The 23,105-nt window shown below is 39.2% G+C and overlaps 1 long non-coding RNA gene and 1 pseudogene across 1 annotated transcript; both read left to right on the top strand.

The window, feature by feature from the left end:
- The first annotated feature begins 2,948 nt into the window (after positions 1 to 2,948).
- LOC117267771 (uncharacterized) lies at positions 2,949 to 4,954 on the top strand. Its single transcript, XR_004502607.2, has 3 exons — positions 2,949 to 3,109; positions 4,098 to 4,136; positions 4,217 to 4,954. It is a non-coding gene; the product is annotated as an uncharacterized LOC117267771 (long non-coding RNA).
- A 6,536-nt stretch (positions 4,955 to 11,490) lies between these two features.
- On the top strand, positions 11,491 to 20,782 carry LOC117268696 (adhesion G protein-coupled receptor E3-like; annotated as a pseudogene).
- Positions 20,783 to 23,105: the final 2,323 nt, after the last annotated feature.

Genomic DNA, 23,105 nt, shown 5'->3' with positions numbered 1-23,105 from the left:
TTAAGGTATTGAAAAAAGCTCTTAGTTTTCAGAATTTAATAAATTATAAGAAACAACAGGCAACAGTGAGGAGAGTAATAAAAAGAACAAAAAGAGAGTATTGGAGAAAGTACTGTGAGTCACTTGGTAGGAGTACACCGTTGGAAAGAGTGTGGGGTATGATCAAAAGAATGTCAGGTAATAGGAAAGAATATGGATATCCAGTAATGAAAAATGACAGGAACTTTATAATAGAGGACAAGGAAAAAGCGGAGCTATTAGCACAAACCTTTGCTAAGGTACACAGTACAGAAAATTTGAGTAACAAAGAGAAAGAAGGCAGGGAAAAAACAGTAATAGAAAATATTGAAATGATACAGGATGAAGAAGAATACGGAAATGTAATTAATATGGAGTTTTCAGAGACAGAACTGAATAATGCTTTAAAAAAATTTGGAAAAACAACTCCGGGAAAAGATGAAATAAGCTGTTGTATGTTAGATAATCTTAGTGATCAAAGTAAAGAGGTGTTATTGAAATTGTACAGTAAGATATGGGAAGAGGGAAACTTACCTATTCAATGGAAAGAATCTATAATTGTTCCTATTTGTAAGCCAGGTAAGGACTCGAGTTTGCCAGAGAGCTACAGGCCAATAGCTCTAACATCTCACATAGGCAAAACTATGGAAAAAATGATTAATGAGAGGTTGAATTATTATTTAGAAACAAGGGGAGAATTAAAATGCTATCAAAGTGGATTCAGAAAAGGGAGGAGCACGGTAGATCCTGCATTATGCTTAGAACATGAGATAAGGAGAGCCCATGTAAATAAAGAAAGTATAGTGGCTGTGTTTTTCGATGTGGAAAAAGCGTACGATATGATGTGGAAGGAGGGGGTGCTTATTAAATTATATCATATGGGAATAAGAGGGAAAATATTTAGATGGATCAAGAATTTTCTAACTAACAGGAAGATATCAGTAAGGGTGGGTAAAAACTTGAGTGAAAACTACACAGTTGAGAATGGAACCCCTCAAGGTAGTATTATTAGTCCGATTTTGTTTCCAATCATGATTAATGACATATTTAGTAACGTATGCAGTTCTATTGGTGTTTCGTTATTTGCAGATGATGGGGCTATGTGGAAAAGGGGGCGAAATATTGCATTTGTTGTTGGGAAATTGCAGGAGGCTATTGGAAAGGTAGAAGCTTGGGCATTGAAGTGGGGCTTTAGATTTTCAGTTAATAAAACAAAAGTGGTTGTCTTCACCAAAAAGAGAATACAAAATCAAGTCAATCTTAAGTTATATGAGCAAGATTTAGAAATAGTGGATTGTTTTAAGTATTTAGGGATGTGGTTTGACAAAAGGATTACTTGGAAAACACATATTAGAAAAGTAGTAGGAAAGTGTAAAAAGATATTGAATATTATTAGGTGTTTGAAAGGAAGAGATTGGGGCGCACATAGAGCATCATTGAAAACGGTATATATTGGTTTAATCAGGTCAGTATTAGATTATGGTTGTATAGTATATGAATCTGCATCAAAAACAATGTTAAAAAAAACTGGATAGCATACAGTATCAAGCACTAAGAGTGTGTTGTGGTGCAAAGAAAACCACCCCAGTGTCAGCCTTGCAAGTAGAGATGGGTGAAATGCCTCTAGAAATCAGAAGAGAGCAGATATCATTGATATATTGGGCACATTTAAGGGGACATGGAGAAAACCATCCAGCTCAGAATATTTTAAAGCCGTGTCAAGAGAAAGAAAGAAGAAAGGTACAAAGTTTTGGATGGACAATTGAAAACCGGGTTAAAGAAAGTAGGATAGCTGATAAAAATATGAGCAAAACAGTTCCACTTTCTATTGTCCCACCTTGGACACTGGAAGAGGCTATTATCGATTTAAGATTACTAAAGAAAGAAAAAGGGAAAAGTGTGAGTGTGAGTGAAGTGAACAAATATATAAATAAGAAATACAGTCAGTTTATTAAAGTATATACAGATGCATCCAAATCAGGACAAAACAGAGTGGGAATAGCATTTGTAGTTCCAGATTTAAATATTGTATTGAATAAAAGAGTCAATGATGATTTAGCAATATACACAGGAGAGCTACTGGCCATTCATATGGCATTGAACTGGGTACATGAAGTCAGACCAGGTAAAGTGCTGATAGCATCAGATTCCAGTAGTGCATTGGTCAGTATGAAACAGATTCAGTCAAATATAAGACAAGATATAATATTCGAGATAGCACATATATTACAGGAAATAAAGAGAGCAGGAGTTGAGATCAAGTTCATTTGGGTTCCAGCACATATAGGATTTGAGGGGAATGAACTGGCCGATAAGTATGCCAAGAGTGCAACAAGAAAAGAACAAATATCAATGGTTGTAACATACAGTAAAGCCAAGATTAAAAGTATAGTAAAATCAGAGATGAAGAAGAAATGGCAGACGCAATGGGACAGAGAGAGCAGAGGTCGACATTTTTACAATATACAAAGGAATGTTGGAGAAATGAGAGAATGTCAAAGGAGCAGCAAAGAAGAAGACATCATATCACGCATGAGATTTGGTCATACGGGGTTAAATAGCACATTATTCATAATACAGAAACATGAAACAGGAAATTGTGAACATTGTGAGTCAGGAGAAACAGTAGAACATATCCTCTTTCAGTGTCCAAAGTACCAAACACAGAGAAACATGCTCAAAGCAGCATGTCAGAGAAATAAGATACCGTTTAATGTAGCAGATATATTGAGAAGAAACTCAGGGGATGTTGTATTTGGAGAGATTTTTAGGTTTTTGGAAGCAACAGGGCTTGTTAAAAAAATTTAATACATAGTATATTCTGTTCCACACTCCAGTCCAGAAGGTGGCGGTAATGCACCTGAAAAGTTGTTTGCCAACTGCCATAAAAAGAAAGAAAAAGAAGAAGAAGAAGAAGAAGAAGAAGAACATTGCCCTTGCCGCTCTAGTGTGTTCATGCTCCCCAGTGTGTTTGATTCCTTGGTTTTTGATGCTGCCTAGATTTTTGGACTCTGCTTTTTGTGTGATCTCCCTGAATGGACTTTTCTGCCTTTGCTGACTGTCTTCATGTGTTTGACCCCTGACCTCCTAGGTAGATTTGGATTTGATAAACTGTTCTTGGTGTTTGTGTTTTTCCCTGCAACTGAGTCCCAGTTTTGTACTAGATTGTTACAAAAATTGAGGAGAGGAAATACCATATGTCAAATTAAAAAGCAAAGCACTGCAAACCAGTCTTTATTATGAAATGCATCACATTACTGGCCATAAATTGAGGCTAGACGCTCAAACTCTTTAGTGAGAAACAACAACACAGTGCAACTTTGACAAACCTCAGGTCGAACGGACACATCTACCTGTATCTATGTGACATAATAAACAAAAGGACATGACACAGCATTTAAATATTGCTTTATAAACCTGCCACAATTTCAGTGCTGGTACACATCTCCAGTGTTGGTTCTTGGTGATGTCATCTTTCTCTTTCCTTGAAGTGGATTTGCATTCTATTTCTTTGCATGTGCACTAGAAAGGAAAACATTTTTTGGGTGCTGTGCAAATTTTGACGTGCCATTGCTTCTTCCGGGTGCGTGATATCATGCAATTTTTGTCATAAAAAATGTATGTAAACCAACAGGAAGTAGTTTATTAGAACAATCCCATGAAATTGATCAACTTTATTTTAGTAGTCTATTTCAAAAACTGCTATTTTAAGATCACAAAATTAGTATTTCCAGTAGAACGAACATCATTCTGAAGTGCTTTTGATCAAAGTTTTAGTTCTAAAGATATGTTCTGATTATATATATGTTCTGATATATTAGATTATGGTCATGCTTTAATATTGATTTGAGAGAGGCACTGTTGGTAATGGTACCTTTTTAAAACTTTTTGTGACTTTAATATTGCTAAAAGAAAATAAAAAAATTTAAGTCGCTATTTAGTTGATATTTTGCAAGGCTGAAAACTGTAACCTGCATAATGATTTGTCAAAAATATAACCAGCCATATTATAAATGCAATTGCTTTCAGGACATTGATTCTTATTTTCCTTAACAATCCATTATCTCTCTTTGTTTCAGGTTTCCTCATCATCCCTGCAGCTACGGATTTTCCTCCTGGTATGAATATTTGAAACAAAACAAAGAGCTTCTATCTATATTGAAACAACCATGATGTCACCATTATTGTCTTCATGCAGGTTCTTGTGATGGATACACCAACATAACTGATTCGTGGCGCAACCAAGACTTTACATCCACTTCTTTCCCTGGCTTTCCCAATGAAGATTCAAAGCTTCTTAACAAATGGTGGCACTTCACAGGGATTGGTGGAGACAGAGTCTCAAGCAAACGTGGTGGCACACATCATACTGTTTATATTGCATTTGCTCACCCAACTACTGAGTCTGTGACCCCAACAAGCGGGACTGGGTATGTTTTTTATGCTGGCTGTTATGCCTTACCTGTAAAAGTGAGTGTGGCCCTCTGTCCTGGAGGATTCTATGTGTACAAACCAAGTCATCCACACTTTATCACAGGATATGTAACTCATGAGTAATCCTATTTTTTTTTCATTTTTTTTTGCTATTAACTGAGGGTCAGAACAATCAATTCTTTAAGAACACAAAGTTAAAGTTCTGATTTGTGTTTGAGTCCAAGTGTAAAAGCAGCTTTGTTGGGAGATGATGCATGTGACGTTCATTAGTGATCCGGGTTTCTGGTGATATTTAAACGCTCTTAAAAAGGCACTGAATTCTAATATGGGTCCTAATTGGTATTAAGATGTCTTAAATCAATCTTTCAAACATCTAAAAAGTGCTGAAATGTGTAGTATGATTTTATGAATTGTTTTTTTTTTCTAATGCTGCATTGAAAAATCTCAATAACTGGTAACATCTATTTAAAAAAATACTCTCACATTATTGTCAAGCAGATCCACTTATATTTTGTTTTTTTGCAAGGGCACTAAGAGCAGAGAGCCCTCTAGCTGTCATCATAACTCAGCTTCAATGAAAAATGGTTACTTACCCATGATTTCGCGGCATGACTTAAACCAGTCCAGGGGAATGCATACGAAGCATGGTGTATTTTATGCAACAAGTTTTTCAAACTTTGCACAACAGGAATCAAGGCAGTGGAATCCTACTTGCAGTGTGAGAAACACAAAATGGCCAAGAGAACTAACCAACAAATACCAGATATTTCCCAAATCTGTTCTTCCGTTGTCTCTGCCACGCCTCCGATACCAGCACCAGGATCAGCAACAACAGATCTCCAAACAGTAAATTGCTCTGAAATTTAATTCCGAGTTGCATTATGAAAAGTCTTGAATCCAACTTGCCTTAATCTGTAGGAACCGTCTGATTTATTTTAATATAACTAAGACTATAATTTCATCCCTGAAGTCCACATAATGGGAGCTAACGGATCTCAAAGGCTGCTTTAAATCTTAACATCCTGAGTGATGTTATCTTTCAAATAAAAAATGAAAAAAAAAAAAAAAAAAAAAAACAGATCTGGCTGACGCAAAGCCGCAAAAACATGAATTGCCCTATTAAGAGCCAGTGTTTGGTTTGTAAACACGGCAAACTCTTTGTTCCATGTGTAGATATAAACGGCTCATTCTAGGGTAATGAAAACACCACAGTTTTTTGTTTCAGGTGATTATACACTAATGAAAACATAGTTATGAATATGATGTTCCTTTTCTGCCAGTACATCCCCCTAAATCCTACACACTGGACCTTTAAGTGAAGGCTGTGTTCCGAATTGTATACTTATTCGTTTTTTTGCCTTAAGTATGTCATGCAGCTGCCCTTACAAAGTACGTGAACTGGGACATGTGTGTTTTAAGGTACCATGAAGTACCAACAACACCTCTCTCGGATCAGTTTTAATTCTTAACATCAAGGGGCAAACATATCTTTCAAATGAAAAAGAAAAACATTGTTAAGTTCGGCAAAAACCATCAGTATACACAATACAGATGTGACACAGTGGCCCTGGTACACATCTGGAATAGAGATGCTTCATGACAGCATCTTTCTCTTGTCTCCTCCTAACTTTTGCCCTGTTAATGCTGCTAATTTTTAATTTGAATTTATGTTGTTTTGACAGAACATGATTTATTTGAGATTGAAGTTTTGCAGGGTGTCTTCAGGTCCTTAAAGTCTTACAATTTTATAAATATTAGGCCTTAAAAGTCATTTAATGTTCTTAAATTTGAATTTGTGAGGTTGTAATTGCCACAAACATTTTATCTAATTTCATTCACCTATCTTTTAATGTCTGTATGACAAAAGCTCTTCTGTATGAATGTCCACATTTCTGATTTTACAATTCTGTAAACCTACCACTGAACCTTACACTGTTCTTTTACTTTATACTTGCATTTACCTGTTGACAGAATGTAGATCTATATACCTATGCTTGAATAAGAAAAATATGATTTGTCCAGTTTGTGCAGTCTTAAATTTTGTGAAAAAATTATCTAGAAAAAGTCTTAAAGGCATTAAATTTAAGTGTCTAATATCTGTAGGCACCCTGTTTTGAGATACAAAGAAAGGGCAAATAATTACAAATAAATAATGGTTATTATGATTCATGCCTTTTTTAATTTAATTTTATACAGACATCACTAGTGTATAAAGGAATCTTGTGCTATTTATAACTGGTGATATGTTACATTCCTTTTTAAGCTACATCTCAATATTTTTAAAAAATGAAGGTAATTTGTTGTTAATTATTTGAGATGATCATCTCTTGATCTCTCTTGTTTAAAGATGTATATAAATGATACAAAATCCTTAATGTTAAAGGCACTGACTCTCGATTATTTCTCTTTGTTAGGTTTACTTGTCATCCCTGTGACATGTGATTTTCCTCCTGGTATGGATGATGTTCACTTACACATTTAAAGACACCAAAAAAAAGCTTCTCACAAAAGCTTGAAATCACCGTTATTTTTGCTGCCAGTGTTTCCTTGTACCTTGCAGGTTCTTGTGATGGATACACCAACATAACTGAACCATGGCGCAACCGAGACTTTACATCTACTTCTTTCCCTGGTTTTCCTAAAGATGATTCAAATCTCGTCAACAAATGGTGGCGCTTCACAGGGATTGGCGGAGACAGAATTGTTACAAAGTGCATATCAAGAAATATTGGTGGCACTGTGTATATGATTTATTTTCCATTTTCATACCCAACTACTGAGTCTGTGACTCCCTCAATAGGGACTGCATATGGTTATGTGTATGGCTGTACTAGCACAAGTACATCAGTGAGTGTGGCTCTGTGTCCCGGAGGATTCTACGTGTATAAACCATCAGGACATCCATATTCTACTATGGGTTACGTGACCTGTGAGTTGCTGCTTTTTCATTTATTCAACATACAAAAGCAAGAAACATTACATGTACATTATGCCTAAATAATGGTTGTACAAAATACATAGAGTATAACTAAATGGAAAATAAGGGTTTAAAGTGACAGCCCAAATGATAAGTGCATAACTTTGTGGAAGATATCATGATGTGACTGTGCAACGTATCCTGATAAAATGGTTCGTATAATATTGAACAAAAAGTGCACAAACAACGGTTTGTATGTTATCTAACAAAGTAGTGTCTCATAAATGACGCAACATATTTAGCGTAAAGTTATGTAGGTCACGTTTAGCCAAGTAATAATACGAAGGTTGGGTTTAGGAAAAAAACAACTCAGAATTCTAGTCACGATTACTGGTCTCCTGGGCCCTGTTTCAGAAAGCAGGATTAGTGAAAACTCTGAGTATGTTGAGCCTGAGATGAGGGAAACTCTGAGTTCTCCGTTTCACAAAGCCAGCTCAGCGAAACCCTGAGTCACTTACTATGGCAACTTACTCCGTGAAGCAAACCTGCTGGCTCGCAGGTTTGCTTCATCTAAGCCTGAGGCTGAGCGTGTAGCAGGAAGGAGAGACATGGCGTGTCCTTTAGTGAATGAAGTTGTGGATGTTGGGGCACAGTTTATACAGAGGCTGCTGCGTAAGGAGAAGGTGATTAGACCCAGTTTGTGATTTCTCCCCGGAGGACTGTCTGTATGAAAGATACTGTTTGACCTCACACTCTATCATTTATCTTAACAATCTGTTCCACCCAGATAGCCTATATCAAATATTACACATTGTGGATTTGCATTATCATTAGAGCAAATTTTATGCATTGCCCTTTGATTCTTCGGCAGCGGCAGTTTTCTTTATAACATCAGAGACACTGAACACATCAGAGAGACAGCGGATTGTCGGCCCGTAAGAAAAGTGACTCTGGCTCTGAAAAGACTTTTGCCCGTTGTTGTGGTTTTCCCTGGACATAAATCAGAATCGATTATCAAAGTATTTGCAAAGGAGTATCGTTGGCTTAAGCCTGATTTATGGTCCTGCGTTAAATCAACGACATAACTATGTCGTAAGGTACGTGGCTACGCAGGAGGCTCGCCGTAGCCCCCGGCGTAGCCTAACGTGCACTTCCCAAAAAATGTAACTACACGTCGAAGCGATGCAGACCCAGCACAGAGGGCTGTGATTGGTTTGCTTAGTAGCAACGCATTTCCGGTTCCGTATTTCCAGAATGCGCCATCCCCGCCATCTTTAAACATCTTCTGTTGCGATGTAGATGTTGCAGTAACATACTTTCTTTGATATCCAACAACTCCAACTCCAGCAAGATTCTCTCTCTCTCGGTCGCCATTGTTCACTGTGACCGGAAAAGCCGGAAGCTAAACAAAGATCAACTAGAGACGATGATAACCATTCAGGAAAGGACCGCAGCCCCCTACCGCTCTGGCGGTGAATTGCACCGCGATGAAATGGAGTGACGGAGAAGTTCGAAGGGTTCACGACGGTGTCACAGCAACGACGTAGGTACGCCGCAGGACCATATATCAGGCTTTAGTGGATGGAGCGGACACCCCGTGATCAGACGCTGATGCAGCAGCCGCGGGTTCAAACCCAGCCTGAAGCCTCTCACTGCGCGTTGTTCCCTCTCTCTCTCAACATTACGCTGTTTTGCCATTTAAGGCAACAAAAGCCCCGAAAATAATCTTAAAGAAGAGGAATTCCAAAGAACTGCAGGTTTGTCAGTGTTAATCAGAAATTAATCTATGTGGATACATGATGCAGTGATTCATGAATACTTTTCATAGCCTATATTCAAAGAATGAATATCACGTTATCTGCACTCCACTGATGATGTCTTTCAGTGCTCGCCGTGAATGCGCCTCTCTCTCAGGTTGAACATACTCAGAGTTGATTGAACTAATGCTGATCAGCTGTTCTGGAACCGAAAACTCAGAGTTTCTCAGCTCAGGCTCAGTCAACCCGGAGATTGGGATTAGGCTCAGAGTTTGTTGAGCCTGCTTCCTGAAACAGGGCCCTGGTGGAAAGTCCTGTGTGTGTTTGACCTTTCCACCACCCCAACCAGCCTCCTTACACAAACTCTTGTTCTTTAAACTAATTAATTCTTTACTCCCATCAGTGCATTGGTCATGTGACTGCAGTCTTCCAAATTACGTGGGTAATACACAAATAACTTCATTATGAATTGTGGGGCATTATTTTCATAGCCTGGAATGTGTTAACTTCCAAAACAGTATCAAAATGAAAGTCATTTTACAAAATTGTTGCTGCGGTAGTGGGAAAAATGTACACAAAAACATAAATTCAGACAACATACAATCAGTATTTACTAATTCAGTTATTCATTATCTGTAACTGCCTATCTCAGCTGACATTAGGCGAGAGGTGGGGTACACCCTGGACAGGTTGCCAGACCATCACAGGGTAAATCATTATGTCATAGTCCAAAAACAAGAGTCTTTTCTTCATTTTTCTTTGTCTCATAAGAAATAAATCAAATTCTTATTTGGAGATCTAGATTCTGATCTGCTCCCCCCAGCAAAAGAATAAATCAGCAGGAGTTCTTTTGCTGTGCTTGTAGGCTTCGCAGAGATGAGGCTTGAATTTGATCACTGAGGCAAATTTCTGACATTGTGTGGGCTCATTTACAAGCCAGTCAATTCTTCTTTTGGATCTCAGAGCTGATTATTTCAGACAAATAAAGAATAATGCCGGGAGAGAGGAAAAAGACCTGAATTTAAGAAGTATGAGAAAACGGTCAGAATGTCATATATTGGGCTCCATTACATCAAGGAGAAATCGTCTGGTCAATCTGGTGACTTTATTTTGAATTTTCCTTTCCTCTGGGTACAGGGGTGTTTTCACTTTCCTCCCTGTTCCACTAGAAATCTGACACCTCTGGTGCAGACCGGACTTGTCAATACAGAGAGCAAAGTAAGCCATAGTGTAGTGAAAGTTTTGACTGCAAACATGGTAGAGTGTGCAGTTCTTGGATGTTAACTGGACCCTGGAGCTTTCTTCTTCTATTAACCAAAAACCTAATTGTAGCAGATATTACCAGATGTTTCACAACCACCAATACCATGTCAGCCACTGCCAGATAGCATACAAGCTAACAAGCTATCAAACAACATAAATAAACCAAAGATGCTAACTACACTAACCATTCTAATCCGTCTGCTAGTTGACGATTACAGTGCACAACAGACTCCTTATCTGAGTCTAGGTTTCACTGAGGCTCATCATGTATGCCTTGATCTCTCTGATGTTTCTTCCAATGCTAACCAGCCATCTTGATGTGCACTGCTTCCTCACCAGTCAACCTAGCACTAGAAGTGCTGAGCCGACGCAGGAGAAAGTGACATTTGGAGAAGGCTAGATCTAGAATTTCTCAATGAGGGAGAAGGAATAGATGTGCTTCCTCTTCTTCTATTTACTTTTCATGTGGGAAAACCATGTTGAACAAAATATTAATCATAGCGGAGTATTTTTACATACTTCCAAACGTGTCTGGAGGGAGACTTTGACAGTGCCCATGTCCAAAACCCATGGCATAGGGTGCCATGGGTTTTATCTTTGCAAATCTAAAAAAGGCAATTGAATATTGTCTTACTATATAATCCATGTGAAATTTGGCACAGTGGTAGAGGGTCATGGGAGGAAGCAATATTACATCAATTGGCCAAAGGGGGGCGCTATAGCAACCGATTGAAATTGCAAACTTTGAATGGGCATATCATACTCATGCCCCATATGTCGTAGAGACTTGAAGCTTTGCACAGAGATGCCTCTCCTCATGAGGAACAAATGTGCCTCAAGAACCCATAACTTCCGGTTATACAGATTTTCCGCCATTTTGAATTTTTTGAAAAACACTTAAAATCGATCATGTTGTTCAGAAAAACCCACAGAGTTACTGTAACACACCGGCTAGCTAGAAAAAGAGATTGGATTTAGGGTGTTCACAGTATAAAACTGGCAAATATAATCTGCACTTTGTCCTTTTAGTCCTGCCAAAAGCTGAGCTGATACACTAAATGGACAATTTTCCTTTTAATGAGAACATTGTAACGTACATTAACCGTCCCTTCCTCAGATATCGATGAGTGTTTCAACTCAACTGTCTGTGGCCCTGACTCTATTTGCACCAACACGCCTGGAGCTCATACCTGTGAATGTCAACTGGGGTTCACACCAACTCAACCAGCTGCAGATGTCAGTGAGTCCAACATCTGTATTGGTAAGTGCAGACACCAGTGGCACAGTGGCAAACCTGAGGGTTAAAACATCTGTGCATGGATCACTTTTAGCCATTTTGAGTTCATTTCTTCAATATCAGAGAGAGGATGAAAAGAAACATCAATGAAGTAAACATTTAAGCCAATAGCCAACATTTTCTGTCATAGTATACAATAAAAAACTGCTATTCATTATCCTTGAGTTGTGCCAGAAGCTAAGGTCTTGACTATACAAGGTAACAGCTGTGTAAAATAAATCCCAGGTTGTTAGGGGAAACAGAATAACAGGGTGCTCTTCTAAACCTAACCTGCACAGTGCTGGTTTGTACCAATTGAGCATCAATTTTTCTACACAGTGTTCAGTCTTTTACAGCACAGCAAGGCTAAATCCAAACAGGTAAAAAATATATTGTACTGCCAAAACTTTGGAGTTGTGCAACCTAAAATTATGATTACATACAGACTAATAGACACTAATTTCACATTTTATATACTATATTTAACTTTCACTAGTTGACCTTACTACAACACATTCTTAAAGTATTGCCACTACAGCTTACATTACCGGAGATTTAGTGTAATACTGCATCTGCAACTTGCATTAATTTACAAAGGTCCCCATCCTTCAAGGTGTTGCACCTAACAGGCACAGCTAGGTATGAGTTCAGCAGTCTCAGTGGGCGATATAAGGTGCACTGTGAGAGGAAGTACAGGCACCAAGTGGCATCAAATACACTTTTGTGACGTCTCTGAAAAGTGTATATGGCTTCTTTTGTGTGTTGTATTTATTTTAATCTCAGTGTTTTTACAGATGTTGATGAGTGTGTCAAAGATGCTACTGTCTGTGGACCAAATTCCAATTGCACAAATTCAATTGGATCTTACATCTGCACCTGCTTCCCCGGCTTTCGGCTGGACAACCCAGATGTAATAGCCAGCATTTCTAACCCATGCACAGGTGCGTGCTCTTGTTTGGTATTTATGGAGGATACACTGTGCTTCTACTGTTTGGATTTATATGGATTAAATGATCCTCATGAAGAGATAGTGCTGTGCATGCTCTCTCTCTACAGATATAGACGAGTGCAGCGAGACACCTGATATATGTGGTGAACGAACAGTGTGCACTAATGTACCAGGGACCTTCTATTGTTCTTGTCCTGATGGATTCTACCCTTCAACTGGAATCCTGTGGGAGATGGGGGTTTCATTTTGTCAAAGTGAGTAAAGCCAACTGTCAGGATAATTGAGATTTATAATTAAAACTAAGTTAAAATTTGTATTTACAATATTTTCTAAATCACTGTCAGGTCTTTCAGATATCCTAGATGCAATTGAACCTCCAAAGGTAAGCCCTGATTGCATTTTTCCATTTCTCAGTTGAACTGACGAATGAAGAATTTATGTTATGCATAATGACTGTAAGTATGTAAACACCATATCCTAAATATGATCATAGCTGGGATAAGTGCTTCAATTAGCATCACATGATCCAGCTAGGGCTAATGGGAAACATACCTCTTAAAAGATAATAGGGAGATTTCTAGAGGCCTCATAAATGGTTTGTAAATGCACTCAATGTTCAAACAAACATCTCTTGTTAGGAGGAAATCTAGATACCAGTGCTGACCCCGACTTGTTATTATGTTGAATTTAGCAGTTACCAAACCTGTTCCATGATTAAAGACACAAACTAATGTCTCCCTATTGTGAAATGAAAACATCTTAATTTTGAGGTTATACAAAGTTCATACCTTTCTCTTAGTATATAGATGTCAAATCACCAGTTTACAATGTGGTAAAATCAATAAGTACTCAATTTGTTACTTAAAAAAGTAGAAATACTTTAGTCTAAAAATACTCCATTAAGTCATGGATTCAAAATGTTACTTTAGTAAAAGAACAGAAGTACTAAGATTTAAGGTATCAATATGAAAGGTCTGGAGTGAAGGATTTAATGGCATCTAGCATTGAGGTCGCAGAACTGAAACTACTCCTGTGTGCCAAGCATGTAAGAGAACTACGGTGAGCGACGCAAAAATGCAGTTGGGCTCGTCTAGAGCCAGTGTTGGGTTTGTCCATTCAGGGCTACTGTAGAAACAACATGGCAGACTCAGTGGGAGAGGACCTGCTCTGTATGTAAAGATATTCCGCTCACTCTGAGGTAAAGAAAAAACAGAGATTCTTAGTTTCAGTTGATCAAAAACGAATTAAAAATAGTTACAATCAGGGGTGTAAATATAGACAGTGCAGGAGGGGCGGTTGCACTGGGGCTCCATAAAGTGAGGGGGCCCATAGAGAGTGTGGGCCCTCCAACAATATGTAGGGCAGAAAACAGGGCCTTGTGAATAATTCAAATTGCCACCTTAAATATACGTTTGTGTTTAAAGATAAACTCTCATTAAATGAAAAATAGTGCAGTTTGTGAGGCTATACATGTCTCTGAAAATGTAAAAACACCTTCATCATGGTTTTCTTTTTTCTTCTTTGGTAAAATAGCCAGTAAGATTATACAGAAACTAGTTTAGGTGCATAAATAGCAACTAGTCTGCACAAGGGCCAATCATAATAGCATGCACGGGGACCCATTGAAACTACCTCACGGCATTAAAAATTATACAGTGGTTCTGCTTATAGATGCCCCTAAATCCTACACACTGGACCTTTTTTAAATGATCAAAGGTAAAAGTATCATGCCATAACATAAGCTCCTTAAGTTATAAAATATTTCAATTTGTTTTTTGATCACTAACAAATACATTTAATAGTATTTCAGTTATGTAGTTAAGCAATTTGGAGCCAATTTTCGATGCTTTACTACTGGCATATGAACATATGTTTTACATATGTTTGTATTTAAAAATGGCAAGTAACTATAAGTGTTAAACAAAGGTATTGGAGTAAAAGTACAACACTTCCTTTTGAAATGTAGTGGAGTAGAAGTATGAAGTAGCATATGATGGAAATAGTCTAGTAAAATATAAGTGTCAAAATTTACAGTATACAGTACAGGCCAAAAGTTTGGACACACCTTCTCATTCAATGCGTTTTCTTTATTTTCATGACTATTTACATTGTAGATTCTCACTGAAGGCATCAAAACTATGAATGAACACATGTGGAGTTATGTACTTAACAAAAAAAGGTGAAATAACTGAAAACATGTTTTATATTCTAGTTTCTTCAAAATAGCCACCCTTTGCTCTGATTACTGCTTTGCACACTCTTGGCATTCTCTCCATGAGCTTCAAGAGGTAGTCACCTGAAATGGTTTTCCAACAGTCTTGAAGGAGTTCCCAGAGGTGTTTAGCACTTGTTGGCCCCTTTGCCTTCACTCTGCGGTCCAGCTCACCCCAAACCGTCTCGATTGGTTTCAGGTCTGGTGACTGTGGAGGCCAGGTCATCTGCCGCAGCACTCCATCACTCTCCTTCTTGGTCAAATAGCCCTTACACAGCCTGGAGGTGTGTTTGGGGTCATTGTCCTGTTGAAAAATAAATGATCGTCCAACTAAACGCAAACCGGATGGGATGGCATGTCGCTGCAGGATGCTGTGGTAGCCATGCTGGTTCAGTGTGCCTTCAATTTTGAATAAATCCCCAACAGTGTCACCAGCAAAACACCCCCACACCATCACACCTCCTCCTCCATGCTTCACAGTGGGAACCAGGCATGTGGAATCCATCCGTTCACCTTTTCTGCGTCTCACAAAGACACGGCGGTTGGAACCAAAGATCTCAAATTTGGACTCATCAGACCAAAGCACAGATTTCCACTGGTCTAATGTCCATTCCTTGTGTTTCTTGGCCCAAACAAATCTCTTCTGCTTGTTGCCTCTCCTTAGCAGTGGTTTCCTAGCAGCTATTTGACCATGAAGGCCTGATTCGCGCAGTCTCCTCTTAACAGTTGTTCTAGAGATTTTTTTAATTTTTAATTTTTTTAATTTTTTAATTTTATATACTTTATTAATCCCCGAGGGGAAATTCAATTTTTCACTCTGTTGTCAATTACACATAGGTCCGAACACACACATGCACAAACTGGACCTATACATGCACTAAGTGGAGAGATGTCAGAGTGGGCTGCCCATGACAGGCGCTCTGAGCAGTTGGGGGGTTCGGTGCCTTGCTCAGGGGCACCTCGGCAGTGCCCAGGAGGTGAACTGGCACCTCTCCAGCTACCAGTCCACGCTCCATATTTTTGGTCCGGACGGGGACTTGAACAGGCGACCCTCCGGTTCCCAACCCAAGTCCCTATGGACTGAGCTACTGCCGCCCCAAATGGGCCCCCAGATGGGTCTGCTGCTAGAACTCTGTGTGGCATTCATCTGGTCTCTGATCTGAGCTGCTGTTAACTTGCGATTTCTGAGGCTGGTGACTCGGATGAACTTATCCTCAGAAGCAGAGGTGACTCTTGGTCTTCCTTTCCTGGGTCGGTCCTCATGTGTGCCAGTTTCGTTGTAGCGCTTGATGGTTTTTGCGACTCCACTTGGGGACACATTTAAAGTTTTTGCAATTTTCTGGACTGACTGACCTTCATTTCTTAAAGTAATGATGGCCACTCGTTTTTCTTTAGTTAGCTGATTGGTTCTTGCCATAATATGAATTTTAACAGTTGTCCAATAGGGCTGTTGACTGTGTATTAACCTGACTTCTGCACAACACAACTGATGGTCCCAACCCCATTGATAAAGCAAGAAATTCCACTAATTAACCCTGATAAGGCACACCTGTGAAGTGGAAACCATTTCAGGTGACTACCTCTTGAAGCTCATCGAGAGAATGCCAAGAGTGTGCAAAGCAGTAATCAGAGCAAAGGGTGGCTATTTTGAAGAAACTAGAATATAAAACATGTTTTCAGTTATTTCATCTTTTTTTGTTAAGTACATAACTCCACATGTGTTCATTCATAGTTTTGATGCCTTCAGTGAGAATCTACAATGTAAATAGTCATGAAAATAAAGAAAACGCATTGAATGAGAAGGTGTGTCCAAACTTTTGGCCTGTACTGTAGTACTCAGGCAAAGTAAATAAATACTCAACACACACGTTGTATTGCAGGGTCAGACAAAAGAAAGAGCTTTCCTTGGCAATATGGATCAACAGCTCAAGAACAACACAGGTGTCACCTTACCAGATGCGGTATGTAGAAAAGATTCTAGTGTTTTACTTGTGGAGACCGATCACACGGATCCTCACTGTGAGTCTAAAGAGGTGATGTAATGTGCTGGGGACACTGCGGTTACATTCTAATGCCTTTCCCCTCTGTCTTTCTTGGTGTCTTTGCAGACAGTGGCAAACAGCCTTTCTGCATCCATGGTACTTCATATCCAACAAAATCAGACCTTTATATTATGTTTGTGTTTTTGTTTGCCTCATTACAACGACTTATTTCTCACAGGAAGTGTCAGGCGTTGGACCACGTGTCAGGTCGAGCAGGGTGAGTAGTGAAGGAGACGGGGAGACCGGCAGTGTGATCCTGGGAATCACAGACCTTCTAGTTTCTACAATAGTGCCACGAACTCAGAACAAAATCAGCAAAGCAATGCAAACTCCAACAGTGGGTAAGAGGAGTTCCTCTTTGTTTAGATAAGCTACATTTGATTTCTCAGCACATATAAAATATACCTGCTATAATTTTTATCCATGTGTCAGATTTGAGCCTCGAAGTCATTGGCCCAGGGAGTCATGATGACAACAATGCTCCTCTTTCTGCCAAAGGACAGACCATGGAGATCAACTTGCAGGCTCTTGCCAGCGCCAACAATGGTGAGACAAAGTAGACGAAAAAGTCCATGATGACTGTATCATCTATTAATATCTGTTTAATTCTTATTTCACATGGACACTCCTAGGTTCTGCTGCAGCTGCCTTCATGACACTGAGTGGGATGGAGACTCTTCTTAGTCATCAATACTTTAAAACGGAGAACAAGACAGAGATGTACTCGGATGTTTTTACCGCAATCTTACCGTCCATAAACACCACCAACCTCACCGAGCCCGTCAACTTTACCATCCAACATAAGAAGGTGCAGCAGCAATCAAAATTCAACTCCTATCCATCGAGACAAAAAGAAACTAACTTTGAATGTAACCTCGGTTTCTTTTGGTTTCTCAGAAAGTACCTGAATCTGGAATTGTGACTTGTGTGTTCTGGGAGGACAAAAGCAAGAATGAAGAAGAGGGACAAGAGGACGATGGTGAAAAAGAGGAAGAGACGATGGGTTGGTCGGTGGAGGGCTGCTGGGTTCCATAGTCTGATGAAAACTACACAGTGTGCAGCTGCTCCCACCTTTCTACCTTTGCCCTCATCATGCAGATTGGGGAGGTATATGAGATGTCTATATACATGATAAGACTGTGTTGCTGAGGGCAGGAACATTATAGAGGACTTGAAAACTCACACCACATGATTTGACAAATGGAGCTATGGTATGGAGAGACCGACAATATGTCAGCCTTAAAATCTTGTAGTTTGTATCCAGGTGAAGACAAAGTTGCAGATCCAACATCAGGTTGTTCCGAACGGATGTAGGTAATTCTCTTGGTCTCTGTGTCTTATGCCTTCTCAGCCTCCACCAGAGGATCCCTTCCTGGAGTGGCTAAACCGAATGTGTGTGATTGTTGGACTATTCTTCTTTGGTTTGGCCATCTTCACCTTCCTCCTATGTAGCTGGAACCCCAAGATCAACAACACAGCCCATCTTCACCTCTGCCTCAACCTCTTCTTCTCCCATCTGCTGCTGCTGTGGAACGACAAATATGTTGAACAAGAGGTACAGCAAGTCTAATAGCCCAATTGCCAGAAGCAATGTTGGCATTGCATGTTTCTTAACCACGGATATGTTACATTTGTATATTCTGTTGTGGATATGAAACTTTCCATTTCTTACATCTCAACAATGCTGTGGTTATGACGTGGTTATATTTAGGCACAAAAACACTTGGTTTTGGTGGTAAAAAAAATATCATGTTTGGCTTTAAACACCCATGTTTGGTAGCACAACTGCCCATGGGAATGCAGTGACTGGTTGCTAAGAGACACCCGCCATTTAGCCACCTACAAAATGCACATTTGGTGGCAAAAACACCACTTGAAGGGACGCAGGGACGGGTTGCTAGAAAACATCCCGTGTTTTATGTTGGGTCTCGAACAGTGCTCTGCAGCCATCTACAGCTTGGCAGCAGTCTCACAGTCAGCAGTCACATCATTCAACATCCCCTCCAGATAACATGTGACTAGCACTACATCACTCTAGAAATGTTGATAAGATGCGTATGAAATGTAAAAAGATGATGTATCTGTGGTTTGCAGAAACATACAATGCCAAGATTATCTTATAGGGACTGGGCTGCTAATACTAAGATGTTTTGTTTGCTTACAAAAGTACTTACTCAGGTAATTCTGTGACTTCAATTAAGTGATAAATTCTCTGCTGTGGTTGTATCTAAAGCTTGGGGCGTGGATGAAAGGAGGAGGCATTTTAGGCATTTTATTGTATTGAAGATACTTCTCATCTGTCTCCACAGCTAGCCTGCACCGTCATGGCGGGGCTTCTTCACTTCTTAGTTATAGCAGGTTTTGTGTGGATGCTGCTGGAGGCACTACAGCTCCACCTGTTGGTCCGGAGGCTCACTAAGGTGCAGGTCATCCAGAGAGATGGCCTCCCCAGGCTAGTTCTCTACCTGATTGGCTATGGCGTTCCATTTGTGATTGTGGGTGTTTCTGCACTGGTATATTCTGATGGATATGGTGCTACTGAGGCAGAGGTGTGAGTAAGATAAACAGTAATACACTCATTCATATTCTCCTGTATGTCTGATGTGCATCCAGGTTGAAAGTGTTTGATTCTGCTACAGGTGCTGGCTCTCGAGACAGCGCCATTTCAACTGGGCTTTAACAGGCCCTGTGATTGCTATCCTTGCTGTGAGTATATTGCATGTTTGCTTCCCTTTTATTTTAACAAATTCAGTCACCTCAGCCCAGTTTGTTGTCTTAACTGTATCGTGTCTGGAATATTTTTTTAGCAAACAAAGGTATATTTCTTGACTAGTACAATTAGAGGTTTGTGCAGAGATTTTTTTTCTTCACAGCCCAGCCTTTGTGTCTTTTTCTCTTTTAGCTGAATTGGATATTGTTCTGTGCTACTCTATGGAGTCTGAGACCCACCCTGGCTAACATGAAAAGTGATGTTTCTCAATCCAAAGACACCAGGTATGAGTGATCAACACTGTCTTTGCATTAAAATCCAAAATATGCAATTTTCTGAAAACCCTAAAAGTTGAATTCTCATTGTTTACAGGTTGATCTTGTTCAAGATTTTGGCCCAGTTTGTCATACTGGGCTGTACCTGGATTCTGGGCCTGTACCAGACAAACCTTTTCTTTCAGGTCCTCTTCATTCTCCTCAACTCCCAACAGGGCACCTTCCTCTTCATCGTCCACTGTCTGCTCAACAAGGAGGTAGTCTTCAGCTACATCAGTCTTTCTCCTGCCTTACCACATCAGTTAACTATTGATATGAGGCGAATACGATAAAGAAAATACAAATAAAATGTTAAATTGCATTTGTTAAACAGATAAACTAACCTATAACGTTTGAATATTTAATGCTATGTAGATGATGTAGCATTGTTTTTGTGTAATAGTTGTTGTTTTGTATGCTCCAGGTGCGAGAGGAGTACATAAGATGGCTGACGTGCTCTTGTGGAAAGGACAGATCTGTGGTAAGTCCCTGGAATTACAACACATTATCTCAAGCAGTCCGCTAAATTATTTTAAAATATAGATTTAATAAAAATATGGATTTCTGAAAAATCTCAAACAAACTCACATGTGCCACTTTACCTCCCATATTATACATCTTTAATACATCTATTTAAATGAGGAATAGCCCCAACTGATTCCACCATATTCAGTGTTTTGTATGCAAAAATAATGAGCTATCTCCAAGGCAGCAGGTGCAAACAGTGCAGATATTAAGCATTTTCTTTGTACTGACTATATATCAATTTCAACAACACTAATACTGATTATTATAATTTATTTCAACAGAAAGATGCACCTTCAATCTCTGAGGATTTGGACAAACCCGAGGGACAGACAGATGAGGAAAACAAGGCTAAATCCAGATGAAGTAAAAAGGGAAAAAACAAACAGAACAGATGATTTATGTTTTTATAAATTCTAATTTCATGAATGCCAAAGTGTGACATATTTCAACATGTTTTTCTGCATCATTGTCTCTCATGGTTTTAGCTGGCTGTTTTCATTGTCCAAGGACTTAATGTAAAGTGAGTTTGTTATTATAGTCAGGCTCATTCTGATTTGAATAGCTGTACAATAAAATAACTTTTGTATTAACTCTGTCAGTTAATATTATTTTGCTGAATACATTTGTGATGTGGCTCATATAGCTAAATATGCTTATGTGATTTCCACACTATGTTGTTGTATTTTACAGTAAATTACCGTAACAGATGAATATAGTACACATTAACTCGTACACTACAGACAAAAACAGTGTGAAAGTAATTACTTTCCTCCTGAATATTTTATGAAAGGCCCATAATATTGTAAGTCCTCACAGTGTTATGAAACACTGGGAAGACTTGTTCAAATAATCACCATCTTTCCACCTAATACATTTGCTTGGGTGTAGGAGCTTCCACAAACACACTAATGCCCGCACCCTCAGTCAGGCACTGTCTGAAAAAACAAACTTTATCCAAAGTGAAAACATTCATGTCTCAGTTGTTTCTTTCTCTTTCTATTTGTATTGTATTTGAATGAGAGCTGGGACACTTCAAGGTGTGCCAAACTTTACAAGACAAATTCAAGGGACGGGCAAAGCCAGGGATATTCTCTCTCTCATTTACATTGTATGTATTTAAATTGTGTTTATCTTGCACACTGATGCACATACAGAGACACATAATAAACTTTGACATGTAATAGAAAGGAAGCAAAGGAAAACAGGAGTGCAAGCATCAGTCTAGTTTAACTTGGTGTAATGTACATCAAGTCTCTCTCTGGCATGCATGTAATATGTCTTACAAAATAAACTTTCAAACATTTTGTTTTTCATAAATAATGCACATTATTTAATTGCACTGTGGCAGGATTGGCCCTTTGGCAATTTCTCCTGCGGAGCTTCTCTCACTGACATCTGAATTCTGTATGTGTTGCTCTTAGCCTGCTCTCATAAATTATGAAAATAAATCAATGACGCTATTACTGTTTACACCACAGGTTTCAGACCAGCAAATTTAAAACCCTTAATGGAATGACAGTGGTGGAATTTTTATCTGTCAGTGGGTGATACAGGGTGGCAAACAAGTGAGAATCAATTTGTATCATCATTTAATCTGAGAGTTGTAAGGTTACATGCTGAGGCACATGTTTTCTTTGTCTATGTGTGAGAAATACTGTACACAACAGCTCTTGCTTTAGCTTGCATTATCCGCAGTAGTACAGTGCATATGTCTGCCTCAAGGGTGCAGCATTTAATTGCATATAATGACAGCTGATGTACTTTTTGAAACAGATCACGTCATGGTGAGGTGGCAATCCTGGTATTTCCTTTTGATCCATAACTTTGTCTTAAAAGAATGCATCCTTTTTATCTGTAATGATTGTTTCTGTCATTGATCCCAGGGCAGACTGCTGTCAGAGCAAATCATAGTGATCATGGGAGAAAGCAAGTGGCAACACAGCCTGTATGACACGGATGATCCATTTTAGCGGATAATGAGGACTGACCAAGTGCCTGATAGAACCACAGTGGAGTGACTGGGGACTGCAGATTATGGAGGCTGCTAAAATCCCCTTTGCCAAAAATAACCATAATTTATCAGTGGGAGTTCTTTGAACAGTGTCACTCACTCTTTTGTCACACACTCAGCTTAGTGTAAAAACCAGGAATCCTCCACAAAAAACTACATGGAAACGAACAATACTGATGCAGATCTAGCATTCTTTGTTACACAAGTAAGAAATCAGTTGTAGGTAAAATCTGGCAGTTGGTATTTGATGATGTCACTGAAGGCAACTGTTCCAACTAAACTGCAGTTTGTCACCTTGTTCATTATACAGACGCATGCAATAGTTAGAGAGATGCTTTGATCAAGGGCACCTTGTCAGTACCAAGGAGGTAAACTCCAGCTACCAGTCTGCACTGCTGGACTTTAACCAGCTTGGATTTAAACTGCAGTTTCCAAGCCAAGTCCCTATGGACTGAGCTACTTCCACCTTCATCAAAGTAGGTAGAGACCAGAGGCAGAGAAAGAGATGGTAAACATTCGGAGCTTAGCCCAAACCTCAGGGCTCCAGGATCATGCTCCCCTGGGGATATTTTTTCTCATTTATGGTTATATGCAACCCATTTGAGAAAATGGAATACCAAACAATCTGTATATCATTTTGTGAAAAAAGTTGCCAAGGACAGAAAAAAATCATC

Source organism: Epinephelus lanceolatus, chromosome 18 (assembly GCF_041903045.1).
Source record: "Epinephelus lanceolatus isolate andai-2023 chromosome 18, ASM4190304v1, whole genome shotgun sequence".
In the NCBI taxonomy this organism is placed as follows: domain Eukaryota; kingdom Metazoa; phylum Chordata; class Actinopteri; order Perciformes; family Serranidae; genus Epinephelus; species Epinephelus lanceolatus.
The sequence above is the reverse complement of the archived record's forward strand: the minus strand, read 5'-3'. Positions and strand labels throughout refer to the sequence as shown.